Raw genomic sequence first — 17,497 nt, 5'->3', positions numbered from 1 at the left:
ACATCCACTCACAAGAATGTTTAGAAACCTTAGCACTGACAATACCCACCCCTCCCAAGACCCCTCTTCTCTAGGACCCACTCCAAACTCTGGAGGGCTTTTAGCATTTTTTTAAATCTGGAAACCATATGAACATACTGTCTGGGCTCTCTGCCTCTTATGCCTCCATCCTCCTGTCCCTGAGGACTGCAGATAGAGATCTCCGGGGAGCTGCTCAGTCATTTGGGTTTAGATCAAAATCCAGATATAACTCCTTGGTGGTAACGTCTCGAGTCACAGTCGGTTTGCCCAGCAGCATCTGCGACATGTCCTAGATGTCGTTGTACTCATGGAGCTCAATCACACGGTAGCCCTCTGCTATTAGCTGGGAGATCTCCTTGTCCAGCATGTCCTGCTTCTCCTTCAGTTTCTGAATGTCAGAATGCAAGGTCTCCTCGGTGACTTCCTCACCCTCATCAATCATGGGGAATGGCCGTTGCGGTGATCAGTAGCCCCCATGGTAAATTTGGCTGAATTCTGACTCACCCCTCCTGAACCCTAAGGTCCCGGGCACCCAGAGCGGGGTGGGCTTAAACTCTGAAGGGTCCAGGGTTGGGGTTAAATGGCTGCTTTTCAGGTAACCAGAAATCGAAGATGGAGACCACCAACTGCCTCATGGCCCGCTGCCATAACTTTGTTTTTTTTTTTCTTTTTTTTTTTTTCGGAGCTGAGGACCGAACCCAGGGCCTTGTGCTTTCTAGGCAAGCGCTCTACCACTGAGCTAAATCCCCAACCCCCATAACTTTGTTTCTTAATGTTCCCCACAAGGTTATTCAGATATTACCTTCTGACTTACTTTCTGGATCTTTACCAACTGTTACGTTTATCCCAGCTCCTTGGATGAACCTTCTTCTGAGCTACTCTAACTGCTGCCGCCCTCTCTTTGCCTTTCTGTAACCTTGAAGCAGCTACTAAACCCTAAGCCCCTAAAAGAAGTTTGGGTGATGTCTTAGGGTTGTACTGCTGTGAACAGACACCATGACCAAGACAAGTCTTATCAACGACACCATTTAATTGGGACTGTCTTACAGGTTCAGAGGTTCAGTCCTTTATCATCAAGGCAGGAACAGGGCAGCATCCAGGCAGGCATAGTACAGGAGGAGCTGAGAGTTCTACATCTTCATCTGAAGGAAGCCAGGAACAGACTGGGCACCCTCGGGCAGCTAGGAGGAGGGCCTCCAAGCCCACCCCTACAGTGACAAACTTCCTCCAAACAAGGTCACAACTTCTAATAGTGCCACTCTGTGGGCTGAGCCTATGCAAACCATCACTGGTGACTTCTAAAAGGAGACTAAGAGGCCATTGGGCACCCACTCATGCCTCTTCTTGCCACTCTGGACTTTGTTTTGGAGACTAGAACTGAAACAGTTGGACGGAAGCTGTTAGGTATCAGTGAAGCTCTCCCAACAGCTCTCCAAAAACCCACAGCAAACGCCCCATCAGCCTCAGCTTCTTGGCTGCTACAGAACGGCATCTGTGCCCCCCTCCACAAACAATGCTGTTTCCACACCAACAAACTCTGACTGGTTTGAGATGGAGCCTAGAGTCAGGGACCAGAAAAACTTCAACCTCAACCCTCCTTCGGTGTATGGGCTAGCAGTTCCCTCTCCTCTGGCCCTCCCCTGGATCACCGTCTCCTACACAGGGGCCTCATCCTCACTTTTATAAATGTTTTAATTACCGAACAAAGTGTCCCGGGCTCTCGAAGGGGACCACATTGTTACTACGGTCATCATGTTGCTGGCTTGTGATGAGTGCTTGGCAACCATGACTCTGTTTCAAGGGGTTGTCACGAGCACTTCCTTGTGCTTGTGTTCTGTTTCTGTACCCCCAACTCTTTGCCTACCAAATCCCCCATTTGGAAACTTCCTACATCTGGATTTTTTTTTTTTTTTGGAGCTGGGGACCGAACCCAGGGCCTTGCACTTCCCAGGCAAGCGCTCTACCACTGAGCCAAATCCCCAACCCCCTGGATTATATTTTTTTAAAAAAGTCCTTATTTTCTCCATGTCCAAGGCTGATCTCTTGAACCCCATCCTAGGGAGAAACAGCCCCATGTACAGGAATTAAAAACGAAGCTTACTTTGATGAATTAGGCCATGGTGATTGGGTCAATGGTCTTCCTCCTTGAATCTGTGTGATTAGCAAGAGCCTTGCAGGTTTAAGACAGAAGGGGGTCTCATCCCTAACCAAAGAGCTACCTCTAAGTGACATCTGCTCACCAAGGACAATTTAGTTTCTCCAGTGGGGTCTCTCTGGCCAGTAGTGGATGACCGGTAGAAAAATGAACTCAGTCGTATTTTCAAAAACCAAACAAGCTGAGTCGAATTCCTGGAAACCACGTGATAAAAAGACAGGACTGATTCTTGCAATTTGTCATCTGACAACTTGTCACACACACTCCCACACCCAATCAATCAATCAATAAAAGTGCATAAAGAAATAGCTTCCTGGGGGCTGGAGAGATGGCTCTGTGGTTAAGAGCACTGACTGCTCTTCCAGAGGTCCTGAGTTCAAATCCCAGCACCCACATGGTGGCTCACAACCATCTGTAAAGAGATCTGATGCCCTCTTCTGGTGTGTCTGAAGACAGCAACAGTGTACTCATATACATAAAATAAATAAATAAATATTTAAAAAAAAAGAAGAAAGAAAGAAATAGCCTCCTTTCGCTGGCAAGATGGCTTAGTGGGTGAAGCCTCACAAGATGAGTTTGAACCCTGGCTTCTGTGTGGAGAAGGAGAAAACTGACTCCTGCAAGATGTCTTCTGATTTCCAAGGGCTTGCTTTGTCACCCGTGAGCACAAATCACACAGTAAATAAATGCCAAATGGCTTGTGTGTAGGGGTGTTTTCCCTACATGTAACTTTGTGCACCACGTGCATGTCCCACACCCAAGAAATCCCCCGGGACTGGAGTTACAGAGGGCCCTAAACCAACAAGTAGATGTCGTGAATCAAACCCAGGTCTTCTGGAAGAGTAGCCGCTTAACCACTGAGCCATCTCTCCAGTCCCTTAAAAAAAAAAATGTTTTTTAAAGAAATACCTTCCTCGGGGTTGGGGATTTAGCTCAGTGGTAGAGCGCTTGCCTAGGAAGCGCAAGGCCTTGGGTTCGGGCCCCAACCCCGGAAAAAAAAAAAAAAAAAAAAAAAAGAAATACCTTCCTCCTAGCACTTGTGGGGCAGAAGCAGGCAGATCTAGAACAGCCAAGGCTGCAGAGAAACCCTGTCTCAAAAAAAAAAAAAAAAAAAAAAAAAGAAAGAAAGAAAGAAAGAAAAAGAAAAAGAAAAAGTGCTTGCAAAGCTTGAGCTGCCCCTCCCCCAACCCCTTCGAGCCTTCCTTAAAAAATCAGCCTGGCCCTGTGGCACACCTCTGGAGGCACATCCGTGGATCTCTTCACCAGTGTAAAGACAGACTCATCTACATAGCAAGTTCCAAGACCGCCAGGGCTATGTAGAAAGACCCTGTGTCACCATTGTGAGACAAAAACAACAGAAAGATTTGTTTTATTTGTGTGTGTGTGCGCGCGCGCGCGTGTGTGTGTGTGTGTGTGTGTGTGTGCGCAAGCGCAGGTGTCCACAGAGGCCAAAAGGGCTCCTCCTCTTCTGTAACCTCCAGGCTGTTGGACTCAGATGCTGCAGACCAAACTTGGGTCCCCTGGAAGAACACCACGGGAAGGTAACATTGCATTACAGCTCCCACCTCAAGCCCAGCAGTTTGAAGCCAGTCTGAGCAACGCGATGAGACCATGTCTGAAAAAAAAAAACAAAAAACTAACTAAAAAACCAACCCACCAACCAAACCCACAGAACAAGACAGAAACTCTCCCTAGAGAGAAGATTGAAGTTCCTGTTTCTTGTTCTCGCTTGCGGGTGTGGGGGGAAGGATGCTGATTTTTGGAGAAAGAGAGCAAAAGGCAATGCCCTCCCAGCTCCTTCTTGAAGCCGCAAACGGAAGGCCCAGGTGTCCTGCTTTCTCATGCACAGGGTATCATTCATTTACGCAGCAGCTCTGCTGGAATCCGTGCCAGCCCCAGCTGGCCACCATGCTGTGCTCACAGTTTCAACTTACACCTCACCCTCTGACTGTCCACAGAGCACACCCTGTCTTTCAGTTCACTGCAGTATGATGACCTCTGTCCCACACTCTCCTCAGCCGGCGTGCGCGTCTATGGTCTCTCTCCGCAGAAAGAGCCGGAGGCCTGGACGATTTCTTGTACTCTTAGACTCGCCCCAGAGCCTAGTGTTTTCTGACTGGTGGAAGGTTCTGGAATGTGAGGTCTTCCTCACTCCTTCACCCCCACACTCCTTATCCTTGATGCTTGAGTGTGATTCGGCTAGAGCCTGTGTGTGTACCTGTCCCATCTCCCACCCCTTCCCCAGGGCACCAGCCTCTGAGTAATGCTTAGGGTCAGTAACAGCCATTGCTCCCTCTCAGACTCAGTTTCCCCAGCAGCAGCCAAATGGGACTGACACCGAAAGTCAAAGATCCCTTCCCCTCAGTCCTTTCTGCAACAAAACCATCAAACTAGGTCACACCATACGAGGAAAGAAGGTTTATTTGGGGGAGTTCAAAGCTCCCTTGACCTCCTCTGAGGGGCACAGAGAATAACAGAAAAGACAGGAAAAACCTTGCCAGTTAGGGTTGGGGATTTAGCTCAGTGGTAGAGCGCTTGCCTAGCAAGCACAAGGCCGTGGGTTCGGTCCCCAGCTCCGAAAAAAAGAAAAAGGAAAAAAAAAAAAAAAAAGACTGCTTACCCACTGAACCATTTTGGGGTTGGGGATTTAGCTCAGCGGTAGAGCACTTGCCTAGCAAGCGCAAGGCCCTGGGTTTGGTCCCCAGCTCCGAAAAAACAAAAAACAAAAAACAAAAAAAAAACACAAAAACCTTGCCAGTTAGCAAGGAAACAGGTGGAGGTGGGGCGGAGCCTGTACACTGGATAGCCTGGAAGTTAGAGTAGCAATGGGGACTGTTTGCATCGTCACCTCCACAGAAGAGCCAGGGGGGTAGTGTAGAAGCTTTGGCACATTAGAGATATATGCTAACAGGTCCGTTCCTCATTTGCCTGAGGTGAAAGAAACAGGAGAAGTTGTGGTTCTTTCTGACAGACAGATTTCTAAGGATGGCTGAGTGTAAGGTGTGTGTCCATCCGTCTGTTCACCCACCCTGCCAGAGTGTATCTTGAGCTCAGCCAGGCTGTCGTGTAGGACCGCACAGCGTCAGTGCCAACGCCATTTTGATGGCTTGGGGAGGGCTCTTTAGACGTAACACCCAGTACCAGGGCTCATTCCACAGGCAGCCTATCTGTGCAGACACCCTCTGTTCCCCGCTGCTGGGTCTGTCCCGATCAGCTTCCGTCTCAGTGAGTATCGCGCACGTTTGGATCGTCCCTTGGTGACTCATTTTGCTCCCAGTAATCTTTAGAAATCCGGCCTGGGACAGGATCAGCTCACTGCAGAGCCCCACAGCTTGTGAGAGGCCCACACATGTGGGAAGGCCCCTGTCAAGTTCCCCTTTCAGGCCAGGGATGCCTCCCACAACTCTTCTCTATTTCCTGACTACTCTTACTTCCCTGAAAGGCCTAAGTTTTGTCGAAACCAAGCTTAGTTTGTTTGTATCCCCCCCACCCACCCCAGCATATCCTGGATCCCTAGATTCAGGGCTGAGACCATGGGTGTCACAGGGGAAAAGCCATTTGTTAGGTTCAAATTAAACTCCAGTTCCCTGAACTTTAAAAGGCAGGCCAATGAACTCTGCCTGGACAACAGGAGGATTTCTGGTCCTTAGATAAAAGCCAGCATTCCTCAGGAACTTGTGACACTGGTCCTGTCTACCAAAGGGAGTCATTTACCTAAGTGTGGCAGAAGGCACACATGGCGACCTGTGGTCCCTACAGCCTATCAAAGGTTCTGCGGATCTCTAGCTTCCCTCAGCATCAGCATCCCAAGTGCCTGCTAACACATTCCAAAGACCATGCTAGCAACTTAGCTCTTCCCACCTCTTCCACTTAATGAACAAGCCTGCCTCCATTTTAGGCTTAAAAGATATCTTATAGTAAAGACAAAACAAGTCCATTCCTACCTATAACTGATGCTCCAGGAATCGGCTAGGCCCCACCTGTACACTTAGTTACGAGTGGGTCTGTATCGCCTCTTCCAGGAAATGGGAACCATGTCTTTGTTTCAAAAAGGTGTGTGTGTGTGTGTGTGTGTATGTGTGTGTGTGTGTGTGTGTGTGTATAAAATCATCCTTCAACCCTATCTTCATTTCAAAAGGTTGTCATCACTACTGTGTTACACCAGCCTTTCGACGCTGTCTTTGTTTCAGGAGGTTGTTATGACTAACTTATTACGCCATGTTCTGCTCCTATAATCAAGCCTAGTTTGCCCACCAAGTCCCCTATTTGCAATCCCCTTATGCCTGAGCTATAAACACCTTGTCTTTCTTGCATCCAAGGTTGATCTCTCGAACACCACCTTAGGGGAAGGCAGCTCGTGTACATGAATACAAGGTTTGCTTTAATTACTTGTTTGCTTTAATTAATTAGCCATGATGATTTGGACTAGTTGGTCTTTCTCCTCCCATCTTTGGGATTAACGTTTGGAGGCCCCAGCCAGATCAAGACCATAACTCAACCCTTGGCCCTCTGGGACTAAAGAGCCGCTCTCTAGAGGGTACATACACACCTTGGAGACATCCCAAGGTTCTGAGACACTTTGGTTTGGCAGACTGCCCGACAGAATTGACAAAAAGAAAACAGCAAGCACCTTTATTCTTCTCTTTTCTTTTCTTTTTTTTTAAATTGAGGTCTCCTCTAGTGAGTCACAGAAACTTTTTTCAAAAATGAATTTATTATTTATTTTATGTATATAAGTACAGATGGTTGTGAGCCACCATGTGGTTGCTGGGATTTGAACTCAGGACCTCTGGAAGAGCAGTCAGTGCTCTTAACTGCTGAGTCATTTCTCCAGCCCCGAAACTTTTTTTTTTTTAACTCTTTCTGTAATATCTGTTGCTGTTTATGCTTCTGTTCTGGTTCTGTGGATCCCATTCTGGGTCTGTGGAGACCGGTGTCTGATGAGATCCAACATTTTCCCTGTCCAGGACAACGATCAAGAAGTTGTGTAGTCCATCAGCTTATTTCTGGTTATTTGGGAATTCCGCTCAAACCATTAGTTCTTTTTTTGACCTATCTTAGGATTCTGAAGACACCCTGACGAGACCGAGGCCTGAGAAACTAGAAACCTTGGAACCCGAGTGCCCATTGGTCAGGGTTTCAACACCTTGGCTGCACAACAGAATTCAGGAACCCCGAGGACCTTCCTTGATGGGGGAAGAGTTGCAAGAGATTGGATAGGCCCGGGACGAATGTCAGGCAGGCAGGCATTACCAGGAGCTGAGACAGAACTCAGAGAGGCCCAGACTATCTAAACTAACAGGAAGTCTCTGACGGGTTCCCCGAGCCTGGATTGTGCAAAGAATAATTTGAGAAAAAGCCTCCTATCTGAAAAAAACAAAACGAAACAAAGGCAAGAACAACAGAAACCACATCAGTCAAACTGGCGAACCTTGGATGCCCCACCCACTCTGTTGTCCTCCTGCTGTGTGGGTTTCATTTGCTACCTCAGTCTCCTGCATGTCCTGGCTTCTGTCAGGTGCTCTGGGTTCCTTCCTTTCTTCTGTCTCCCTTCCTTGTATGTGTTTCCAAGCCTCAGTGAATCTTCTCCAGTTACAGACAGACTTGGGAGTCAGATCAAGCTCTAGTGGCTGCCACTCCCACACAGTCACGTTGGGGCAATGTAGACACCTTCCTCCATAGCAAGCCTCCCTGACCAGCTATGTGCACCGCCCACCCCACCCCCAACTCCCCACCCAGGCCCAAATCCACCACTGCTGCTTGCCAACGACTTCAATAGTTAAAGCTGGAAACTTCTCTCTGGTGACTGGATTCAGTTTAGCAGGGATTCAAATGTCTCTTGGGTATGGGTAATGTTGAAATACTGTCTTGTGCTATTGTGTTGTATTGAAAAGCTGGTTTTGGGGCTGGAGAGACGGCTCAGTGGTTGAGAGCTCTGGCTGCTCTTCCAGAGGTCCTGAGTTCAAATCCCAGCAACCACATGGTGGCTCACAACCATCTGTAATGGGATCTGATGCCCTCTTCTGGTGTGTCTGAAGACAGTGACTGTACTCACATACATAAAATGAGTATTTTTTAGAAAAAAAAGAAAAGAAATGAGAAGAAAAGCTGGCTCTGGAGTTGGAAAGTTTCTGTCCAATGTCAGGCAACCACCTGACTTAATGGTAACAAAACAAACGAACAAACAAACAAACAAACAAAATTAACGAGCGGGGCTAAAACAATTAGAATATTACTTCATTTAACTGTCTCAAACTGTACCCCAGGGTTTATAAATTTATTGGAAATGGTTTGAAATATGTAAAATCTGTAACAAAAGACAAAAGTTGGCTTAAAACATATAACACAGAATTAGTTAGAAAGCTACATAGTTCTTGAAGACCAAAGACCAAATCCATCAATGTCTACAGTCTTGGGGCAAGTCAGTCTCTCTCTCTCTCTCTCTCTCTCTCTCTCTCTCTCTCTCTCTCTCTCTCTCAACCTTGATTTCTTAACTCCTGTAGTTCTGCTTCTGGCTAACTATTCTTGTTAGTGTGGTTTAAATGTTTGAGGGCTCACCCTGAGGAAGTGCTCAAGACTGCACTGGAATTGAAAACGCCCAATATCAATGTTGTCATCAGACAACTAAAGTCAGAGTCACAAGGACTGACCACCCGAAACCAGAATATTCGTATTCTCTGATGCAGGAAGACAATGACCTAAGTGGTCTGGCAAAGAACCTAGAGAATGCCTCTCCTTACCTAAGGTCTTCTCTTCAGGCTAACAGAGGCTGACTTAAGAATGTAAAAATAACAAACAAACAAACAAATAAATAAATAAAATGTAAAAAAAGTATATCTACCATCTTGTCTTTGTCAACTTTGTTTAACTAAACTTAGTTTAGATAAACTGAGTCATACAAGAAACTGTGACCTTATGCAATGACACACTATGAAAGAATTGGGGGTGGGGGGGGCGCAGAAATGGCTCAGTGGTTAAGAGAACCTTCCAGAGGTCCTGAGTTCAAATGCCAGCAACCACATGGTGGCTCATAACCTTCTGTAATGAGATCTGATGCCCTCTTCTGGTGTGACTGAGGACAGCTACAGTGTACTCTTTTATACTAAAAGAGCTTCAATTCAAGAGCTGTAGTTTTTTAAGGCTAAATTTAACAGGGACAAAACTACAAACTCCTGAGCCAAGTGGTAGTGGCAGGCACGTTTGATCCCAGCCCTTGGGAGGCAGAGGCAGGAAGAATCTCTGTGAGTTCAAAGTCAGCCTGGTCTACAGAGCCAGAACAATCAGGACTACACAGAGAAACCCTGTCTTGAAAAACCGTAAAAAGAAAAAGGTAAATTTCATAAATTTATAAAAGCTACTAACTTATAAACTATTAAAAACTATTAAAGGTAATTAAAAATGTGCAGATTAATAGTCACCTCATAAATGATCAAATTATTTATAAATACAACCCATTTACAAGGACAAGTTGTTTTTTTGTTTGTTTGTTTGTTTTTTCAGAGCTGAGGACCGAACCCAGGGCCTTGTGCTTGCTAGACAAGCGCTCTACCACTGAGCTAAATCCCCAACCCCTCACAAGGACAAGTTTGATTTAGCTTCCTGTATATATTTTCTGTAAAAATTAAAAAGAAACGTAGAGATCTGCATTTCCTTCCTAGTCCTCCTCCTGGAAATGGGTGGGCCACACATTTTGGTTCATCCCCTGGCTAGTGCATAGCTTACTTAACCCATTCAAAGGAGTCTATGGCTACCTTTTCTGAGTTACCTGTCGCTCAGGTCCGGCCCACTTCCTCCTTCATGGCTCCTCTGCTTCCTTGGTCTGTCTCCCTCCCTGGTCTCTTCCATTTCTCTTTTCTCTCTTACCAGTTCCCAGAATCCCCTCTCTTCCTGCCAGTGTCCCACCTCCCACTTCCTGCCTCACCTCATTGTCAGTCACAAGATTTTAAATTTCCTTTTGGATGTCATCCAAATAGAGACTTACATATGCTTCTCATCATGCTAAAACTGCACTGTCCAATCTCTGTCCAGCCCTCTGGACAGAAAAAAAAAATTCATGCTTTTAACAAAGCCACTTCAACTGTGACTCAAAGGCACGGGTCGACTGAAGATGTTTTACAGACTTTTAGTGTAGATCACAATGTAAGCTTCAAAAAATGGAAAATGTCGTGAGACTTGAATCCACCTCTCAGAGGTCAGACAGACTCCAGACCTGTCAATCAGCAGCCTAAGGGTCCCTGACTATTGTTACTGATTCCTGATGGGGAAGCTCCAAATGTAAGCGTTTCCTTTAAGATCTTGAACTTTAGTTCCCGTCCTTATTCTAAATCTGTCTTAGCAGAGCTCCCCTAGGCTGGTAGTCTCCACCCAGAAATCAGTTACAAACTATCAACTGCCTCAGAGATGATGTTCACCGCCCACCAGCCTCAGGTCATCTACAAATCCAGAAAGGCCTGGACTTGCTGGAAGGTGATGTGAACCGGTCCAGCTGATGCGACTGTTCCCCGAGTCCTCAGCTGGGCCAGCAAACGATGCTTCTGATGAATACCCCATTACCCTAACCTTCCCCCTGGCCTTTGCCTAATATTATAGCCTTCCTGGGCCCGGACAACAGCTTCCTATTTCAGCAGGAAGTAGTTTCAGAGGACAGTAGATCACCCCCGGTCCTCAACAAGAGGCTGGAAGATTAGATCCAAAGGAAACTCCCTGGCTAAGGGGACAAAATGTCTGCCTAATGGTATACCATATGGCCTTAAACTATTTGTTCTAGGCTCACCAAATAGGCGTAATTCATAAGCAGGCCGGCATCTTTTGATGCATTACAAACTTTGTCCCTCCCCCCACTCCCCGGTAAAGAACGTTAAGATCCAATCAGAAATTTGACAGGGACACATGCGATGAGGAGGGAACATTGAGCTAGTTCTCCTCGTCTTAGGTGTAAAAGCTGTCTTATAGCACAGACAAACTGGGCTTAGTCCTGTTTATAATTAAGCCTGGTTTTCAGGGTTTGGATATGCTCCACCCGTAACCTTAATTACGACTGCTTCCGTACTGCTACCATGACTTTGTTTAAGAAAGTTGTTTATAACCATCTTGCTTCCCTACCACTGTTTAAAAAGGTTGCTATGACTACCTTGATACCACCCCCTTGCAACCACATCTTTGTGTCAGGGGGCAGATTTGACTAACGTGTTAGGCTTGCACTCAGCTCTTATCACCACACATATTTTGACCACTAAATCCCCCATTTGAAAACACCCTACTAGGGCTGGAGAGCCCTGACTGCTCTTCCAGAGGTCCTGAGTTCAATTCCCAGGAACCACACGGTGGCTCACAACCATCTGTGATGAGATCTGATGCCCTCTTCTGGTGTGTCTGAAGACAGCTACAGTGTATTCATATATAATAAATAAATAAATCTTTAAAAAAAAAAAGCTTGGGGTTGGGGATTTAGCTCAGTGGTAGAGCGCTTGCCTAGCAAGCGCAAGGCCCTGGGTTCGGTCCTCAGCTCAAAAAAAAAAAACTTGCTTTAACTAATTTGGCCACAGTGATTTGGGCCAGGGGACTTTCTTCTTCCATGGTTGGGATTCGAACCTGACCCTAAACTTCCTCCAGCTCTCATGCCTCCCTCCCTAGCTACTCCTCCTTATAACCCTGCTAACCCTGCCTGCTCTGTCATACTCTGCTCTGTCAGTGTGTCTTCTCTCTCTTCTCTCTCTTGCTCTTCTTCCCCTTCCTCTCACAGCCCTGGCCACATTCAGTCTGCTGGCCATGTTCAGTCTACTCTCTCTTTCTGCTCTGGACTCTTCCAGATGTTTCTGGCTGTTCCCTCCTATCTAAAACCAAGAGCTTCCCATTCGCCATATGGTGGAATGTCCATATTGTCAGTTTCTACCAGGCTGGACTCTGGGCTGCTCTTTCTGGCTGGGAGGGAGAGTAGTTCACAGATGATGTAGAACCTAGGCACCAAGAGAAGGAAGAAAAGGAGCCCCCGAGGCGGGCCTTGTTTAAAGGCCGAAGTGTAGTTCCCAGGGAAACAAACAGTTGTCACAATAGACAAGACAGTTTCCGTGTGTAAGGGTTACTCAAGTGGCCTTCCTGCTGATGCAGCCTGGGGACCAGAGAAAGCTGGTCTGAGGAAGTAACAGGGCTGCAGAGGGGGAGGTGTGGAGACCAACAGGAGGCAAGACAAGAGGACAGCGAGGAACTGAAAGGACTTTCTTTTATGTGGGAGGCAGAGTTTGGCCTTTATCTTTTTTTTTTTTTTTTTTTTTTTTTCAGAGCTGGGGACCAAACCAGGGCCTTGCGCTTGCTAGGCAGCGCTCTACCACTGAGCTAAATCCCCAACCCTTGGCCTTTATCTTAAAAGGCTCTGGGGGGTTGGTCCCCAGCTCGAAAAAAAAAAAAAAAAAAAAAAAAAAAAAAAAAAAAGGCTCTGGGGAGCTGGAGAGATGGCTCAGTGGTTAAGCAACTGAGTGCTCTTCCAGAGGTCCTGAGTTCAATTCCCAGCAACCACATGAAGGCCTGAGGAACACATGGAGCTTGTAAAGCACTAGGTTGCCTGTCACTGAAGGAGACGAGAGGCCTTCAGAGAACTCTCGGCAGAGACCCAGCTGTGAACCTAGTGGGACTAGGGGAGACTCCCTGGGGATGGAGGGAAGAATTGGAGGGCACGGTGGAGCAGAGAAGTGGGCACGAACTGAGCTAGATGCTTAAGGACTTAGAGAGGAAACATTTTTGCTTTGTTTTCCTGTATTATCAGAATAATGCCCACCCCTTTTGAGATGGGGTTTTATGTAGCCTAGGCTGTCCTGGAACTTACTTCATAGCCCAGGATTGTTTTGAACTCCTCTTCCTCCTTCAGATTTATTTATTTACCATGCCCAGTGTTCTGACTGCATATATGCCTGCCCACCAGAAGAGAGTACCAGATCTCATTATAGGTGAATGTGACCACCACGTGGTTGCTGGGATTTGAACTCAGAACCTGGAAGAGACATCAGTGTTCTTAATTGCTGAGCCATCTCTCCAGCTCTGAACCGAGTCTTCTATCCTCACTCCTCAAAAAAACTATCATTATAGGTATGTGCTGCCAGGGCTGGAGAGATGGCTCAGCGGTTAAGAGCACTGACTGCCCTTCCAGAGGTCCTGAGTTCAATTCCCAGCACCCACATGGTGGCTCACGACCACCTAGAATGGGATTCGATGTCCTTCTCTACCATGTAGGCATACATGCAAATAGAGCACTTATAGACATAGATACATCTTTAAAAACAATAAGGTATGTGCTATCACACCCAGTGTATGTGGCACTGGGAAATGGAGCCTCATACATCCTAACAACCTCTCCAGCAACTAAGCTACAGTCCCAGGTCCCCACAGACAATGCTGCTGCGAATGAACCGGAAAAGAGGCAGGCGTGGATGTCAGCACTGCAGGGCAATGACAGCAGGTGAGCAGACGGCCTCCACGAAGCTGCAGCAGCAGGCAGGGTGTGGCAAGGAGAACCCGGAGAGTCTCTTTTGATGGCCATTTTAAACATCTCACCTGCCCTTCCTGGCAGTACCCTTGACCCAGGGGAGAGCATCCCAAACCCACACCTGGCCCAAGTGTGGATTCAGTACTTGAAAGCTTCACCTACCACCAAAAAGCCCAGAGGTGGAGACAGATAGGTAAGCAATGGGTAAGAGAGAGAGAAAAAAAAGGGGGGGGGGGCTGGAGAGATCGGCTCGGCAGTCAAGAGCACTCCTGTTCTTCCAAACACCTGCAACTCCAGCTCTAAAGAATCTACTGCCCTCTTCTGGAATCTGCAGGTACTGCACTTGTGCACACTACGCTCTCCACCATACACATAATGAACACTCTAATCTTTTTTAAAAATAAGGAAGGGAAGGAAAATCCTAGACTCTCTCCTGTCCTAGGAATACAAATGGCGGCGGCGGCAGCCAGGAACTGCCTGTGCTGTGGTATGGATCTCCTTGAGTTGTGGGCACTAAACCTTGAGTGATCCATTAGTAAAGTGGAGACACTTCTGTCCTCCCTTGGGGCTCTTTGGGGACAACACACAGAGCATGCTCTGCAGCGCGCTCAACAGTGAGTCCTTCCCTTCCCTTTCTTCCAACGTCCTTGCCTAGCACTTGCCTTAGGAACCTGGATGCTTGCCGAGTGGCTCCAATGGTAAACACAGAGCCCCACCTGCTGGTAATAGCTGGAACTGCACCCAGCCTCAGAACAGCCCGCTCTTTTTAGGACACAGGACACTAGACCTTCCCACCCATCACATGCCAGGGCTCACATCCACTGTGTCCTATCATTGCTTCTGCAGAGTGAAGTGGCCTCTCCTCCATTTCTTGGTGACAGTAAGTGTCACACTCCTTGGAAGAGTCCACAACTTTCTCTATTTTGTTCCCTCCTGCTCTGCCAATAAGAAAATGAAATATTCTCTTTCATTTTTCTCAATATTTGGATTTATATCTAAATTTGCTAGACAGACAGACATGGGGAGGACCTAGAACATACATCTGCCTGCCCCTTACTTGGGAGAGACTCCCAGAGGCCAGGGCCAGCCTTACTCACCTGTTTCCAGGGTGTCCTTCTTGCACAATTAGTCACTGTCCCACCTGAAATCTCCCCAAGGAAGCTCTCCCCTAGTGGGTGAGGTGACATGTGTATATCGTTTTCTGGATCTTCCAAAATATCTGACTATGTTTTTTGTACTGTTTAGAAAATCTTTTTTGAGCTGGGCAGTGGTGGTGCTTGTCTTTAATCCCAGCACTTGGGAGGCAGAGGCAGGCAGCTCTCTGAGTTTGAGGCCAGCTAGGACTACAGAGAATCCCTGTCTTGAAAACCAAGGGGGGTGTCAGGGGACAAAGACAGAGAGACAGACAGACAGACAGGATGTCTCTAGCCTTGGGGAACATATGTAGATCAGGCTGGCCTTGAACTCCTTATAGATCTGCTCTGCTTCCCAAGCCTGGCCTAGGTATGTATGTATGTATGTATGTATGTATGTATGTATGTATGCATGTATGTTTGTATGTATGCATGCTCATACATGTGCCCAAATGTTTATAGCACTGCATGCAACTGGAGGTCAGAGGACAGCTGTGTGCAGTCCATTTCAGGGATTGAACTCCCACCACCAGGCTTGGGAAGCAGTGCCTTAGCCACTGAGTGACTCACCCCCTTTTTGAGGCAGTCTTGCTAAAGTAGCCCCTAGAACTTGAAATCCTCCCAACTCAGACCCCCATGTTGAAATTACAGGTGTTTAACACCACACCCAGCTGAAAATTTTTTTCAAAAAAAACTATTTCCTCTTCTTTTCCAGAATTATTTATTTTGTGTATGTGAGTACACTGTAGCTGTCTTCAGACACACCAGAAGAGGGCCTCATTCCATTACAGATGGTTGTGAGCCACCATGTGGTTGCTGGGAATTGAACTCAGGACCTTTGGAAGAGCAGCCAGTGCTCTTAACCACTGAGCCATCTCTCCAGCCCCCAGCTGAAAATTTTAACTAGCGTGAGGAGAGATCCTTCTAGTACTTCTCAATTCTCCAGCGAAGCTTGTGTGGTGCCCTCTGCTCTCTTCCAGCAACTGACCATCCCATTGCCTTGTCCCCTTTCGATGGCTCTCCCATTGGTTCCTCTGCCTGCAAACCTTGGTCCTCTTCTGGGTACAGTTCTTCAGTTCTCAGCTACAGCGTCATCCAAAAACTACGTTGACCTTCTAGGAATGATGGGTCTTGCTGGGCTCATCTAGCTCTGTCAGAGCCTTCCAGTTTAGACAGGAGTTTAGCAAGGCCATTTCTTTCTGGCTTGTCTAAAACAAGGTCTCACCTATCCCAGGCTGGATCCTAAACTCATGAAACCGAGGATAGGCCGGAGCTCATGATCCTCCTGCCCCCAGCTCTCCAGTGCTGGGATTTCAGGCGTGCACCATCACACCCAGCTGTAATTGAAGTACCTTTTGAGGGTGTGTGCGTTCCCCATGGGGTGTGCGCACATATCCCTCCATTTGTTCAGACTCACAGAGCCTGGAATTTTTGGATTTGGCTTGACAGGATGGCCAAAGAGCTGTAGGGGCAGACCTGTCTCTGCCTCCCACACATCCCTGTCCCAGTGCTAGGGCTTATACGCCTATGCCATAGTTCTTGGGGTATGAGGGATTTAGACTCCAATCCATGTATTTGTGTGCCAGGCACTTTACTGAGGCAATGCCTAGCTCCTGGATCCTTTCTAAAACTTTTTTTTTTTTGGAGCTGGGGACCGAACCCAGGGCCTTACAATTGCTCTACCACTGAGCTAAATCCCCAACCCCCTTTCTAAAACTTTTTACATGTATGTTTGTATACCAGAGCCCTTGCGGTCAAGAGGGCATTTGATTCCCTGGAACTACAATTAAGTCGTAAGTCTGTACTGGGAACAGACCTGGGCTTCTCTGCCAAGACAGCAAGTGCCTTTAACCTGAGACATTTCTTTAGCCAAACCTACAATTTACATTCATTCATTTTTGAGACAGGGTTTCTGTATAACCCTGACTGTAGGCCAGGCTAACCTCAAACTCTGGGATCACCCTGCCTCTCCCTCCTGGGTAGGGGGATTAAAAGTGCTAGATATTTTTAAACTCCAAAACAGAGAGTACTGAGACACAGCCAGGCAATTGAAGCAGCCACACAGACACTACTGAGATTTCCCTTCCCCAAGGTGCTCACCGGCAAGCTAATCCGAGTCCAGTTCTCCTAATAGAAAAGTCAATGTGCTGCAAATGGCTCCATAGGATGCAGGATCTCAGTGAATGACTGCAGATCCGAAGGCTGTGCTTCGAAGACGAGATCTTCACGAGACCTTACCTGTACAAACTGAAGCCAATCCTGTACCACGGTTACAGCTCTCCACTCTTAGATGTCGCTAATCCTCTTAACCAGGCATGGGCTTGTGAGGGTTTGTGCTCAGGCTGGCCCTGAACTCCTTTCACAACCAATGCTGAGCCCCTGGTCCTACCCGGTCCTCGATTCCCAGATGTTGAATTCACCTGTGCAATGGAACTTGGTCCCTTCCTAGAAGCCATGTCTCTGCACGGTGAGCGAGACTCCAGGACATACAGCCTTAATGGTGCCCACACCTCAGAAGGGGCAACCTCTCCAACCCGAACCTTGGGGTCTCAGGGTGGGAATTAGAATATTCAATGATAGTTTTTTATTCTTTAGGGCCTAATTTTATTTGTGGTAATTAATGGGGGGGGGGAATGCAGGGCACCAATTCTCAGGACCACTTTCCTGGGTCTGACCAGTGGCCCCTGGCAACAAAACTCAAGACTGCACCCA

At 47.3% G+C, this 17,497-nt stretch overlaps 1 pseudogene; it reads right to left on the bottom strand.

Moving 5' to 3' along the window:
• Nucleotides 1-214: 214 nt before the first annotated feature.
• Nucleotides 215-553, bottom strand: LOC116886843 (annotated as a pseudogene).
• Nucleotides 554-17,497: the final 16,944 nt, after the last annotated feature.

This window comes from Rattus rattus, chromosome 1 (assembly GCF_011064425.1).
Source record: "Rattus rattus isolate New Zealand chromosome 1, Rrattus_CSIRO_v1, whole genome shotgun sequence".
NCBI lineage: Eukaryota > Metazoa > Chordata > Mammalia > Rodentia > Muridae > Rattus > Rattus rattus.
This window is presented reverse-complemented; position numbering and strand designations above follow the sequence as displayed.